The following is a 15,508-nucleotide window of genomic DNA, read 5'->3' on the forward strand; positions in this document are numbered from 1 at the left end:
AAAGAATTTTATAATTTCAAAGAAATCATAAAATTTAGTTGTTCTGTTTTACCTTATCAAATCAGTTATTCCGTGAGCAAAGGAAACAATTAACTGTTATTTATAGGTTTTATTTATACTAAGTCAGTAATCAAATATTTCATGTTTAAGATGTGCTTAAAAATATATATGAGGCGGCTACGGCGGCGGCTGTGGCAGCAACGCATAAAGGGGCCGCCCCCAGGTGATGCAGTGACCGCTGCAGCAGGCCCAGTAGCTGAGTGGGCCTCGGCCCTCAGCTCGTCGGATCCGTGCTTCGGAGCTCCCGGTCTTCTCAGGCCGACTCGCGACCGCTCGGGCGGTCTCAGGCCCCCCTCACCCCTTCCTTCCCCATCCCCGTCCCCGCCCCGGGGGCCTTTGCCACCATTTCCCACCATGGCTCTGAAGAGAATCCACGAGGAATTGAATGATCTGGCCCGAGATCCTCCAGCAGTGTTCAGCAGGTCTTGTTGGAGATGATATGTTTCATTGGCAGGCTACAATAATGGGGCCAAATGACAGCCCCTATCAGGGTGGAGTGTTTTCCTTGACAATTCATTTCCCACCAGATTACCCCTTCAAACTACCTAAGGTTGCATTTACAACAAGAATTTATCATCCAAATATTAACAGTAATGGCAGCATTTGTCTTCATAGTCTACGATCACAGTGGTCTCCAGCACTGACTATTTCAAAAGTACTTTTGCCCATCTGTTCTCTGTTGTGTGATCCCAATCCAGGTGATCCTTTAGTGCCTGAGATTGCTCGGATCTACAAAACAGATAGAGAAAAGTACAACAGAACAGCTCGGGAATGGACGCAGAAATATGCGATGTAGTTAAAGAAATTATTGGATAACCTCTACAAATAAAGCTGGGGAACTCTGAAAGAGAAAGTCCTTTTGATTTCCATTTGACCGCTTTCTACGAGCCCACGCCTCATCTTCCCCTGTGCACATGTTTACCTGACACAGCAGTGCTGCGTGTTGTACATACTTGGAACCACAAACTAGAAATACTGTACTTCTGGACCAACATTGCCTCCTAGCAAAGAAGTGTGTGTGTGAGAAGCCAGTTCTCCGGGCATAGCCTCGGTGTGAGACTAAAAGCTTTCCTAATTGACCTAAATTTGGGTAATGGCAAGATGTGAGGGGTAGTGGGTACACAGTGTTTGCTTGATGGGAGGAAACAAACTCCAGTGACCCGTACGAGATTGTTTTAAGTGGAACCTATCTAATCTCAAACAGTCATAAAAAGCACGGTGAAGAACATGAGCTGCTTCTGTATTCATTTCACCCTGAAGGACCTACAACTTAGGTGAATGTTATGACCAAACAGATTAGACTCTGCCTACATGATGTATTTAAGGTCTGAGTTTGACTGACCAACATTTAAATGGACTGGAGCTGTTAGTACATAAAGTGTGGTGGACTTTGTTCCCAACACCTTCACATCTCCCTGCCCTTTCAGCCTTCTTCCTTTTAGCCCCTTTCCATAATCTTTGGTTTGTATGTGGTTTCTCAGTTAATGCATAGCTAATAGCTCTTATTTTTCTTATGTTTTTAACTGCTTTAGGCCTATTTCAATGTAAGGCTGAAAATTCATTTGATGGAAATACTTGTGTATATTTAAAGACCCAGTTGTTCCTCTGGAGCTTGTACATTCAAGAATGATTAATCTGTGTAATAAACTGATTACTACAGTCATTACATATAATTTTGTGTGAATAGGCTTTTTGATTTAAAAAGTTTGTCTAGTTAAGATTAGTGGTGGATTTTTTCCTCATCCCTGAAATGTTTTCATTTATATTTGTTGCATTTCAAAATCATGAAACAATTCCAGTTTACATAGTAAAAAAGATATGAGACTAATTTTATTAAATAAGATAGAGGCATAAGCTTAACGGCATTTTCATGAAACCTATGTGCACCATTCTAGGAACATGACTGTTAAACTAAATAAATTTGCTTTGTTATGAAACTGAGCAGCATTTCACCAAAACCTTGCGATAGTCTCTTGGTACATAGGACGTAGAACACAACAGTGTTGCTGTTTGATAAGCTAAGCCTCTGTGATTGTAATCATAAAAGAATAACTGACCAAACCTGGGAAACATGAGCACAATCTTGTATTGGAGAGTCTACATAATTACTTTGCACTAACATTTGCAGGACGTTCATTGGTTTTAAATTGTACTGTATGTGGCTTTTTGAAGTCTTCCCTTGACTCTAGTAAAATGTAGTTTGAAATTTGTAAACTGTTACCCAGAAACATTCGTGTGAACTAGGCAAGTTACCTGCCCTCACCCCTTCCCTAACCTAACTGTAAACCCGGCCAGCCTGAAGGCCCTGGCTGATGCTCTCTAGTCATCAGCTTCTTTGAAATGCATCTTTACACTCTTGCACAAAAAATGAGGAATAAATGTTCACTGCTTTTGGTTTTCAAAATATATATATGAAGTTGTGATGTGCAATTATTTGCTAAAGTTGGGATATTTTTTCAAATGATTCAAATTAATGGAAAGAAAATATTTATTTAAGCCATCAAAGCCATTTGTGCTTTTATTTTTGAATAAAAAAATGATTCATCATCCTGAAAAGCTGAAAAAGAAAACAGAACTTGGAACACTAGTCTTTAAGGCACAGGCTCTCAGTTCTGTGTCCTTTCTAGAATCAAGACACAGGAATCACCACACAAGGCTTTAAATACACAGCTAAAGCTGGTGTGATGTGTAATTCATAAAATTTTATATTCTTTGGGATAAAATGACAGCTATATATACATACATACAGCATGTGTTATAAATACTCAGTCAGTAATGAATGCTTCCTGACATTATGCCTTCTTTAAAATGACATCGTTTCCAGTATATAACATCTCAGGAGAAATCACAACTTCAACTTTTAAGAGACAATTTTTTTCCTCCACAATTTTTTGTGTTTGAGAACTGGTGTGCAAATTAATGTCAATAACACGCAAAAACAACAACTGCTCGTTTCTTTTTGCACCATGGAGAACTCTTAAGAAGTCTTTTTGGTGATAGTTTTTGCTCAGTGAGAGTTGACAAAGCCATTTAATGTTCTGCCACAACACAAGTTTAAAAAGTAGGAATTCTCTTCTGTGCATGCATTTGTATGCGTGCTAGCACACATGTACACACAATCATGTCTGTATATGTTAGAGGTCAATGCTACTCATCTTCCTCAATCGGGCTCCACCTTTTTGCTGAGATTCAGTCACTTACTAGGTCTGGAAATCATGAATTTGGCTAGACAAGCCATCCAGCAAGCTTCTAGGATCTGTCTGCTTTAGATCCCCTAGCATTTGAATTACAGACACAAATTCCAACACCAGAGTATTTGGGAGATTGGAAATAGAAACTCAGGCCCATGAGCTTTTATGATAAGCATTTACCAACCAAGCTATTTTTGAACCCTAAAGTGTTATCTTTTATTAAAAATGAGCACCAATAAAAATAAGCTGGGAATGATACAGAGTCAAACACGCTTGTTCCTCTGCTTTCTACTTCATACTCCCACTACCATGCACAAATGTATCTTAAAATAGATTATCCATTGTAAGAAAAAAATGCCAATAATAACGAAGACTTTCTTGCATAAGTGTCATTATAGATAAAACAAATGAAAGGAAGAAACAGGGCTCACTTCTGGTGTGGGAGCTCAATCTGTTTAGCCAATGACATTTGGACTGACTAGCCTTATGGTGTGGTTTTCTCTGAACATGTGACCAGATAAAACTGAGGAGGTAGTCTCTCTCTCTCTCTCTCTCTCTCTCTCTCTCTCTCTCTCTCTCTCTCAGTTGGAGCAGGGGCAGGAGCAGTCATGTCTCATGTCAACAGAGTTCTAAGTTATTAAAATATTTAATTGCTATATTCTGTATATCGTTGAAGTGTTTAAAGACTGCCTATCCATATGAAATACATATTTATGCATATAGGAAATCTAACCAAAGTAACTATAAGTATGACAAACACTGGTGAATTTTAACCTGTAATTCTTAATAACCTATGTAGATTAAAAACTAAAACTTCACATTATAAAATTAAACAACCTTTAAACAGCTGTACAGCATAAGGACAATGACCTTAAAATTGTGACAATATGTAAAAATATCTTAATCAGAGATAGAAATGTATAGTATAAAATGGTAACAATATCTTTAATTTACATCAATATCCAAAGTATTCTAAACAGACGTAGAAGTATGACAAAATAATTTTACATTCACATCAATATACAATATTATTTTAAACAAAAGTAGAATCATATATACAATGTGACAAATACAATTTTGAATTTGTATCAATATACAAGTCATCTTAAACAGGAATATAAAAATAATTTTACATTTTTATATATATATGAAAATCTACACTAATACAAACTATTTAAAACTGATAGATATTCATTTGACAAGTAGATATAATAGTCTACCTTATTGTCCAAGACAAGGTAGGACAGTCTTTCAAAGTTTCCTGCTTCTGAAAATGATCTGTCAGATATAGCCAAAGTTGTATGACTCAACATTACAGAGAAACTTTGGATGACTGTGCAGACTTGCATCTCCTAGAAGTCACTTGCTTGCACTTCCTGCTTACTGGGGTAATATTACCTTACTTCTCAGGTCTTTGATGGGGTTGAAGACTAGATGTTCACAGTTACAATCTTCTCATATCTTAGCTAAGGGCTTATTAGGTACAAGACTGAGACTTCTTAAAAAAAGGACAGCCATTGGAGTAACCTCTGTAATTTGTCAATTACCCGTGGTCTGTGTGGGAGTCCATGGATGGGGATGTGTTCCAACTTGACCAAAGGTTCTAGAGTTCAGGACTATTCTTGCTCCTTCAATGTTTGACCCATAGAGTGACTGCCTACAGGATGCTTGGCCTAAGGTGTGGTTGCTACATTTCCTGCCTAAATAACAGAATACTTAACTCAGGACATAGTTACTGGATGTTTTGGGGTATTGAAGAGGTAATTACTCTGTTTGTTCTTTGTATTATGGTAAAGCAGGCTTTTGTCTTCTTTCTCCTCTGCCCTTTTTGGATTGGAGTATATAAAGCATATAAAAAGTAAATGCAGGAGAATTCAGTATTCACTGGGTTGCCCTCCTGACTCTATTCTGTGTCTCTGCCCTTTTTTTTAGTATCTCTGTTTTTTTCTGCCTAATATTTGTAATCCACACACCCCTATTTTGGAACTTACGAACTTGTCAAGGCTGGACCTTGGCAGAGTTAGGTCCCACTTTAGACATTTAGAATGTGTTTCTTTGCTTAATGTTCTTGTTTGTTGAAGTTTCATTTTTGTTTGTATCATTACCTCTTCTTTCTTCTGGACAATACTTGATAGTTATTCTTATTTTGTATAGTTTTGTGTTAGGATTAGAACCATCTTAATTAGAAAAAAAAGAAATGATATGGGAGTTTGATCCATTTAACCAATAATATTTGGGGTGATTAGCCCTATGGGCATGATTTTCTCTGAATACATGACCAGAGAAAACTGAGAAGAGGGTCACGTGTTCTCTCTCCTTTGGGTGGTCTGAGCAGGAACAAGCCTTGCAGTTGGTCCTCTTCTCCCTTGGGCAGAACGGTAGGACGATGGCAGCTGGATCAACAGCGGTGCCTGCTTTGCTCTGTGTTTGTAAGTTTGTTTTTTCATTCCACCCCTTAATAAATTAATAGACTTTTGTGTGTTCTCAGTACACACTTCTAGTAGCCTATCATCATAGCAAGGTTTCCATTGGAATCTCCTTTTACATATTCCTATCTATATTTACAAGTGATCTTCAGGCACTCATCAGTACTGATGATGGTCTTCTCATGAATTAGGCCTCGGTATTCAAGAAAGGTCCCTGTGTCCATAGAGCTTACACTGTAGCGGCACAGAGAACAGAACCCAGTCTGTAAATGTAATGCAGCATCAAAATATGCAAAGGAGCACCCTGCAGAACCACATCAGCGCTCAGCAGCCTGTCCCTTCTCTAGAAAAACAAGCCAGTCTCCAGGGAATGATGTGTTTTCCGAGGTATGTTTCAGTAGCATTCAATGACTACCGCACTCCCAGCAAGCAAAACTTCAAACATCTGGGCAAAGGAGAGGGGACCCACCAGGTTAAGAGGCATCTCGAAGAAGTCTCAGGCAGCCCAGAGCTCAGGAAAACTACACAGGGACTTTTCCACATAACCAAGTGACTGCCAACCCAAACAGAGAACTAGAAATGGAAAACTGGCCCCAACTCAAGGGCTACTTTGAGCCAGCTCAGAAAAATAGGAAAAGGGGAAGGAGAAAGAATAAAGATAGAGGAGAAAAAAAGGAGAAGAGACCATATAAAAGAAGGTGGAGAGAGGGGATAGCAAGGGTGTGGGAGCAGAGTGTGAAGCAGAAGGGAGAGAGGAAGGAACAGCCTGTGGAAGGGTGCTTTCGGTCTGCTGGGAGTCCATACTCATCTTCCAGGTAGTGAAAAAAGTAGATGAAAACCCCTGCACAGAGAATACTCATTTCAGTGCGGTTATGACCCATGAATAAATACAAAGTAAGAGAAACACATAGTTTATTTAATTTGGATTTATTCAATCAAATATGTAAATGAGATAGAGGCAGGTGCATTATGGGGATAGAAATGAACCTTTCGCTGTATTATTCAGAGGTCCCACAGAGCAGAATTTAGAAAAACAATCTGAAGAAAGGGAGGAATAGGCCAAGTGCTTGGGGTTGGGGGCAGACTGATTTCCTGGTAAAAGGCTCTGGGTCTCAGTGACTCTGGAGTACACGAGGAATAGCAAAGAAGCACAGGGAGTCACAGCTCAGAGGGTCAAGCTAGAGAGCTGAAAGACAATGAACTGGAGATGTGCAGGGAGTGAAAGAGAAGCAAGGGAGCCCAGCTGTTTGGCTGCGATTGTCATTTGCTCAGTTGGAAAACCTGTAGGGTAAGCGGATTTGGGAGGGATTCTCAGAGTGAAGGTGTAGGTGTGGTCAGGAGGTATTGTAAAGTACTCAGTCTGGTAATGAACCTGGTCCCAAGCAGAAATGACCAAGTAGGTGTCATTAAAGGGCATATTCAGTTTCCAGTTAATAAATCAGAGGTGCCAGGAAGGCAACCTGCGGAAGTGCAAGGACTTGTCTGCAAAGGACTTCAAGATTAAGGAATTAAGGGGATGAAGAGGATGAAGCAAAATATACTGATAAAGAAGAGCTAGAGGGGAGAGATTGCAGGGGGTGAGGAGTAGAGAGAAATACTAAGTGAAAATGTTGTGAGGTAAAGAAACAGGCATTGGTGCTTGACAATGCCATAACTCAAGCAGGAGTTGGGGTGCCATCTGGCCACGGGGCTTGACAATTTGTGGCTTTCCTATAACATGAATTATTTTCTTCTTAGTATTTAATGAATTATCAGGCATTGGAACAGTGCCTAGTACATAGTTCATGTACTATAAAAACAATAATTAAATTAATCTCACTTATTAATATAAAATTTAAAATAGTCAATTGTGCTATGATTATCATTTTGTGGGCAGTTACATTAAAGATGTGGGAGTTATCAAAGCTTCATTTTTCTAGGTGTTACTGACATAAAATTCAGAGATCAATAGCATACGAAAAATATGGAAATACAATATAAAATGTGCATTCCTAATGCTCTCTTTCACACCAAGATTATTTATTTTATCTCAAAAGTTGCATATCTACAATATGGTCCTTTGCATAATTCATAATGGCATATTATAAATTACATTTTTTAAATCGAAACTCCGCATCTTTAAAGAAGCAGTATTTAACTCTATGAAAAGTGATACAAAGACTGAGCCAGAAAGTTTTTTAATTACTGAACATTTCATAGTGTGCTCACATTCTTAAAATCCAATTTTATGTTTATAAAATCTAATTATGGTCATGCCATAACCAAACTAAGTCTTCACTATCTAAATGTTATTTAAGATTTTAATAAAGCTAAATTTATAGTTTGAAATGACATAATATTTCAGCACCATATTCACCAAAATTAACTAATAAGTGAAGAATGCTAATGGCATAGTAGGAATGCAAAAGAAACATATAATTAAGTGAAATTAAAGCAGAAATACTCCCAAGAAATCTCTATCATGATTTTATGCTTTTTATACTGAGATATATGTTCATGTTTCTATATCTTAACTCAAATATAATTTCTAAGATAGTTCATATACTTAGACACACATACAATGTTTTAGACGAAGGAGTTCACTTGAGTTGTTCAGTTAGTATGCCCTTATTTTTTCCTACAAAATAATAGGAGTCATCTTATTCAGATAAATAACTTCAGAGAAACTAATTATTCATAGCTGATGACTGATTTTATATTAGCTGTATATTGGGTGAAATGAACGGAAATATTTCAGAAGTTTCCTAGGCCATTTGCCAGAAAGTGCTCATCTGGAAAACAGTACTAAGATTTCAACTTTGCACTCTGTACTGTCCAAGTGCTTGAACTTGTAAAGCACTCATCCCACAAATAACCCCGTGCTCTTTCTGCAAACACAGTCAAGTGGAATTGAGCCTAATTTAGTTGGAAAATGTTTGAAACCAAGAAAAATAACCACACTTATACGGAGCACAAATAATTCTGGAGATATTAGTTTATTTCCACTCATGATTGCACTTTAAAGAATGGAAAGTTGTTTCTGTTGAAATATTTCTCTCAAGAAAATATTTTCTATGTTGCTTCATTTATGCATATGTAATACCTAGAATAATTAGTTCAGTTGGTTAAAAAAATGAAGGCACTGTTTATATAGTAGCAAGAGTTCAGAATCTGTACCTCCAGCCATTTTTCATCCTCACAAGGGTCACTTAAACTTATATTATTATGTCCTGGAACTTAGTCCTATTCACATCATTTTATAGGAAACAGACAAAACTAGGCCTAGTTTATTTTCCAATTTAAAGTGCAAAATCTGAGGTATTGAATGGATAGACATAGTTACAGAATGAATGTAGAAACTCCATAGACTTTAGAAATAACAAGAAAGAAAATGACATTCATTGATGAGAGAAACTAAGAGAGACAAGGAAGAGCATCAGAAAAGATTCTAGAAGAAATAAGAGCTGGATAAGGTATAGGACCACTTCACAATCACTGACCAAACCAATCATTCATGTTCTGCAAATTTTATTTGGTAATTGTTGGTTACTGTTGTGACTTGATGCCTATGAAATTACTTTATCAATTATCTGGAGAAATGGAATAGTTCAAATAAAATTATTATTGCTAGTTAGTTATTTCTTATTTTTTTACTTTACATGGTATATATAATAAGTGAGAAATGATAACTATTCAGAAAGCATTATAAATTAATACTGACAGTTTAAAAATAAAAGATGTATCAAGAATCTGAACTTGTAGAGAAATATGAAGGTTAAATCTGCTATTAATCTAAAATTGAAGCATATAGCATTTCCTGCATTTAAAAAATCTTCTAAGAATTATAAGATGTTTAAATAAAATGTCATAAAATGCCATCAGTCATGCATTATGATGTATTTTCTATCTTATTTAGATACCCAAATGCTGTTTAGTGCATTCTTGGTTTGGGAAAATATTGATACAAGGTTAATAGTACAATTGATTTTCTAGAGTAGAATGGGTTTTAGTCCTTCAAGAGTTACATTAGAATCTAACTTTGAAAATATGATGCTTTCTAAAGAAATGTGCGTGCATGTCTAAGTGTCACATGCAAGTTTACAACTATTCCTGTAGTCGGTTAAAACCTATGAAACTCCATGCTTGTTAGGAAAACATGCCGTAGATGGATGAGCAGTTAGGCCAGGCAAGAAATGATAACATGGGACTGGAGAGATGGCTCAGAGGTAAGAGCACTGGCTGCTCTTCCAGGGGTCCTGGATTCAGTTCCAAGTAACTACAGGGTGAAACACAACCATCTATAATGAGATCAGATGCCCTCTTCTGGCAAGCACTCATATGCAGACTGTATACATAATAAATCTTAGAGAGAGAGAGAGAGAGAGAGAGAGAGAGAGAGAGAGAGAGAGAGAGAGAGAGAAAGAAAGAAAGAAAGAAAGAAAGAAAGAAAGAAAGAAAGAAAGAAAGAAAGAAAGAAAGAAAGAAAGAAAGGATAACATACTGGGTATAGCAGGGACCAAAAAAAAAAATGCTGTTTCCCAAGGAAACGTGGTTTTGTAGATAATAATAATCTAAAGTTTGTTTATGCTGATAACACAAAGCAAAATCGAAATGCTAGTGTCAGCAAATTATATGGTTAACCATGCTCAAGAACGCGGGGCTAAGCAAAGTTAAGCAGGGGCTTTTCTACCACACAACCTTTGTTTGTGCACATTTGCACAAACATGGAATAGACATTTATCATTTCACATTTCTTTACCTCCTTTTGCCCATGAAGTTTCCTTTCCCTCCAAATATATGTCATATGTTAAAATTACTTTACATGTGAGAGAAGAGTTGCCACTCTTAATTAACAATCTATTTTTCAAGGGAAGCAAATATACATTGACTGTACATTTTTTGTCTCTCCTATAAAACACTAAAAAAACAGATTTCAATATAAAAGAAAAATGTTGCAGCATAGTCTTAGAAAATTAGAACAAAACATGAATTTTCATATTCCATCGCAAACAGTTTCTCATTATGTAGAAGAACTAAGGGAGGCAGGACAAGGCCACGGACAGCAATGAAGCTATTTGGGTCCAGCAGAAATGGTTCTGCCGAAAAGATGAGCATAACCAATCCCAACCACATCTCACAGGGCCACAAAAGATCCGAGAAAGTGGCATCTTATTACAACTATTTGCCCATGGGATTATTTTTCTCCATATTGTCTGAGACACATTGTGAGTTTGAGAGGTCAACTTGGGCTATATGGGAAAATTCTTTCTAAAAAAAACATGTATTCACTACTGGAACAAATTTTGAACTTCATTGAATAAGAATGCTAACTTTCTTCTCAATTATTATAACCAGGACAAAAAAAAGTTTAAGAAAAGTTACCGATCAAAGAAATTAAAATATTATTCTGCTCCCCAGAGAATTGACTCTAGTCCTCCATCCCAGCCCTATAAGTAATAGGAATAATTATATAATTGTCAGGCCTCCTAGAGTATTATGGTCATGGAAAAGAATGCATAGAGCAGTAAAATGGCATTTAAGCCAACATGCTTTAAGAAACACAAATTTGAAGGCTGAAACAAAATTTATAGTGTCCTATGGACCTAAATGCATGTAGAGGTTATATATATATATATATATATATGTGTGTGTGTGTGTGTGTGTGTGTGTGTGTGTGTGTGTGTGTGTGTGTAAAAGGGAAGAGTTTTTCTTAAAGGGAAGAGTTAAAATGGAATTAAGACTTTTATGATTCATTCAAATTAGAAAAGTAATTAGACAAATAGATTTTAATGAATTTTGTAAGAACATGTGTGTTATATGTATAATTAATATTCAGAGCAACAACTACAAATTATGCAAGCAGATACATTAAAAATAGATAAATCAAATGGAAATTTTAATGATCCATGTGCTGGATAGTTTTATGTCAACTTGATTTAAGCTCAAATTATCTAAGAGAAAAAAGCCTCAATTGAGAAAATGCCTCCAGAAGATCCTGTTGTAGACAGACCAATAGGGCATTTTGTTAGTGATTGATGGAGGAGGGATCAGCCAATTGTGGGTGGTGCTCTCCCTGGGCTAGTGGTTCTGGGTTCTATAAGAAAACAGGCTGAGTAAACCATGTTGAGCAATCCAGTAAACAGCATTCTTACATGGTTCTGCAACAGATCCTGTCTCTAGATTCCTGCCCTGTTTGAGTTCCTGCCCTGACTTTCTCTGATGGTGAGCAGTGATGTGGAAGCAAAAGACAAATAAACCCTTCCTCCCCAAGTTGTTTTGGCCATGGTGTTTCATCATAGCAATAGTAACCCTAACTAAGGCCATCTGTAAATTAATAATAAGACAAGAGAAAGAAATATAAAAAATGGGGTACAGACCTAAACAGAGAACTCTCAATAGAGAAATCTAAAATGATTGAAAGACACTTAAGAAAATGTTCAATATCCTTAGTCATCAGAGAAATGCAAGTCAAAACAACTCTGAGATTCCATGTTACACCTGTAAGAATGGCCAAGATCAAAACCACTGATGACAACTTATGCTGGAGAGGATGTGGGGTAAAGGGAACACTCCTGTATTGCTGATGGGAGTGCAAGCCGGTACAGCCACTTTGGATATCAGTATGGCAATTTCTTAGAAAATTAGAAAACAACTTTCTTTAAGACTCAGCAATACCACTTTTGGGTATATATCCAAAGGATGCTCAATTGTACCAAAAGAACATGTGCTCAACTATGTTCATAGCAGCATTGTTATAGCCAGAACCTGGAAACAACCTAAATGTCCCTCTACTGAAGAATGGATAAGGAAAATGTGGTACATTTACACAACGGAATACTACACAGCAGAAAAAAAAATAATGACATTTTTCATTCAAATTCAAAAAAATTGAAATTTGCAGGCACATGGATGGATCTAGAAAACATCATACTGAGTGTGGTAACCTAAACCAGAAGGATAATTATCATATGTACTTACTCATAAGTGGTTTTTAAACATAAAGAAAAGAAAACCAGCCTACAAATCACAATCTCAGAGAACCTAGACAACAATGAGGACACTAAGAGAGACATACATGGGAAGTAGAGAAAGACAAGCTCTCCTGAGTAAATTGGGAGCATGGGGACCACGGGAGAGGGCTGAAGGGGAGGGGAGAGGAAGAGAGGGGAGCAAAGAAAAATGCTCAATAAAATCAACAAAAGAAAAAACATAAGAGGAAGAAAACAAACAAAAGCAAGAACTAAAATAAGTAAATAGAACACAGAAAAGAAGATGGCACGCTTAGAAAATGACAACACATCCCACTATGCATGAGTACAAAACCGCTAACCTATGGTCTCTGCTGTGGGAGGTCCTTCTGGCTATGTGTTGCTTTTATTGGGTAATGAATAAAGAAACTGACTTGGCCTATAGCAAGGCAGAGCTAAATTAGGTGGGAAAAGCTAGGCTGGATGTTGGGAGAAAGAGGGCAGAGTCAGAGAGAAGTCATGCAGCCCTACCAGAGACAGCTGCTGGAAACTTTACCCGGTAAGTGACAGCCACGTGGTGATTTACAGATTAATAGAAATGGGTTAAATTAAGATGTTAAAGCTACACAATAAGAAGTTAGAGCTAATAGGTCACGCAGAGATTTAAATAATATGGTTTCTGTGTGTGTGATTATTTCAGGAAACAAACAAGCAGCCTTCCTTACTACACTACTCCGGTTGTTTTTTTTTTTTTTTTTTTTTTAAAAAAAAGGCAAACTGTAGATCTTCACCTCTCCCTTCTCTCCTCTAAATCCAACCCACCAGTCTCAGCCCCAGTTCTGCAGCAGATCACCTGTTGAGCCCTTCTCTACATCTCTTCCCCCATCTCCAGGACGTCATTTAAATCTTCTCCAACCTTCTTCTCCTCTCATTACTGTGTCTCATTCCCCAATACCAGCAGGAATTCCCTGAGAATCTACCAGTCAAGCCTGCCAGAAAAGCAAGTATGTCAAGGAAGCAGGTAGGTGATCTACAGATCTTTACTAACTTTTCCCAGATCCAGAAAGTCAAAAATGGCATGTATTCACCTATATGCAGATGAGAACACTCGCTATTAAATCAATGATTAAAAAAAATCTCCAATTCATAGAACACAAAAGTCAGGTACAGCCTAAGAGATGGGGGGGGGGACAGAAGAACGACCTCCTTAGGAAAGGGAAATAGAATAGTTACGAATAGACTGGGGATAAATAGAAGAACTGGAACAGTAACATTAAGAGGGAAGGAGGGAGAAAAGAGGGAGCTGTAAAAAGAAATATGGGCAGAAATATTTAAAATTAAGGGCCATTTGAGGGGTAGTACGGACACCTAATATAGTAAAAATTTTCCTAAAATATACAGACATAAGGTAATCTACACAAAATCATCAAATAACCGAGGAGAAGGAACTCCCCCAACTGTGTAGTGATATTTTGTTTGTGTTTTAACAAATAAAGTTTGCCTGAAAATCAGAGTGCAGAGCTAAGACACTAGACACCAGGCAGTGGTGGCACACACCTTTAATCCAGGACATGGGAAACAGACAGATTTCTGTTAGTTCAAAGCCACCCCGGGCTACATGAAATTGATTCAGTCTAAAAGAGAAAAAGAGATCATACAAAGGTGATCTCAGCACTTGAGTTCACAAGCCTTTAACCCCAGCACTAGGGAGATGGAGACAGGAGTGATATGGCTGGATGGGGAGGAGATAGGAACTCAATGCAATCTGAGGAGCAGTGTAGTCTGAAACATCAGTCTGAGTAGGAAGTCAAAGGAGAGGATCTGAGCATTGATAGGAAAGGTAAGAAATCTCTAATGGTTGGACTAACTGCTTTCCTGATCTTCAGCATTAATCCCTATATCTGACTCTGGGTTTTATTAGTAATACCAATTAGAATTTGTGCTACACAACTTAACATCTCTTATCACCAAATGAAGATTCTAGTACTGGGAATGAGTTAAATATAAGCAACTTCCTAGCCAAAGAAGTCCCTAAGTGGCCCAAGCTGCTGTCAAAGCTATAGGTTGCTCTCCAAAACTGATGGAAAGACCTGTTGCTGAAGACAACATTTACACAACTCATTGGACACCGAGAAGTGTGTGTGGTGCCTACCTACACCCTTCACACTATGGGCTTGTGTACTGGGTACTGGAAGGTACTCTGCACCCTACCAAAGGAGCAATGAAAATACCAACCAATTACAAACCCTTCAGTCTACAATGCTGTCCTGCCTACAGGATAACCTAGAGCAGTGGTAGCACAGAGCTTGTGGGAGTAACCATCCAATACCTCATTTGACTTAGGGCCCACTCTGTGAGATAGAACCCATATCCATGTCTCGTGTGACCAAGAACCTGAGATAGATAGCCCAAAGACCTTGGGGGAAAGCCAATACTATGACTCTAATAAAGGAAGGTAACAAGAAAGTGATCCCAAAGGACATTTTGTTCTACTCATGGATCAGCTTAACCATCATCAGAGAAGCTTCCTCCTGCAGCAGATGGAAAGAGAGCCCCACAGCCAGACAATATGCAGAGAGTAAGGGTCTTCAGAACACTCAGCCCTAAAGGAAATATCTCCACCAAACCCCTCCCCTCATAGCTCAGGAAACCCTGCAGAAGGGGAGGAAGGAAAAGTGTCAGAGCCAGAGGGCAAGGAGGGAACCAACGAAACAAGGTCCTCCAAACACAGAAAGCAATGTCACAAACTTTGAGAAGCAGAATAAAGATCTGAATCAAATTTCGTGCATCTCTTCTATCCAGAAGGATTCAGCTGCTACTTCTGGATAGTAGGACTTCACGTTTTTCTACTTAACCCATGTAAAGGTTTTATACATTTTGAAAT

The 15,508-nt window shown here is 37.8% G+C and overlaps 1 protein-coding gene and 1 pseudogene across 1 annotated transcript in view; one reads left to right on the top strand and one right to left on the bottom strand.

The window, feature by feature from the left end:
* Positions 1–15,508, bottom strand: part of Cfap299 (cilia and flagella associated protein 299) — a 538,871-nt gene that overhangs the window by 456,497 nt on the left and 66,866 nt on the right. The window lies entirely within an intron of this gene.
* LOC125395136 (ubiquitin-conjugating enzyme E2 D2 pseudogene) lies at positions 412–881 on the top strand (annotated as a pseudogene).

Source organism: Myodes glareolus, chromosome 8, assembly GCF_982192425.1.
Source record: "Myodes glareolus chromosome 8, mMyoGla1.1, whole genome shotgun sequence".
NCBI lineage: Eukaryota > Metazoa > Chordata > Mammalia > Rodentia > Cricetidae > Myodes > Myodes glareolus.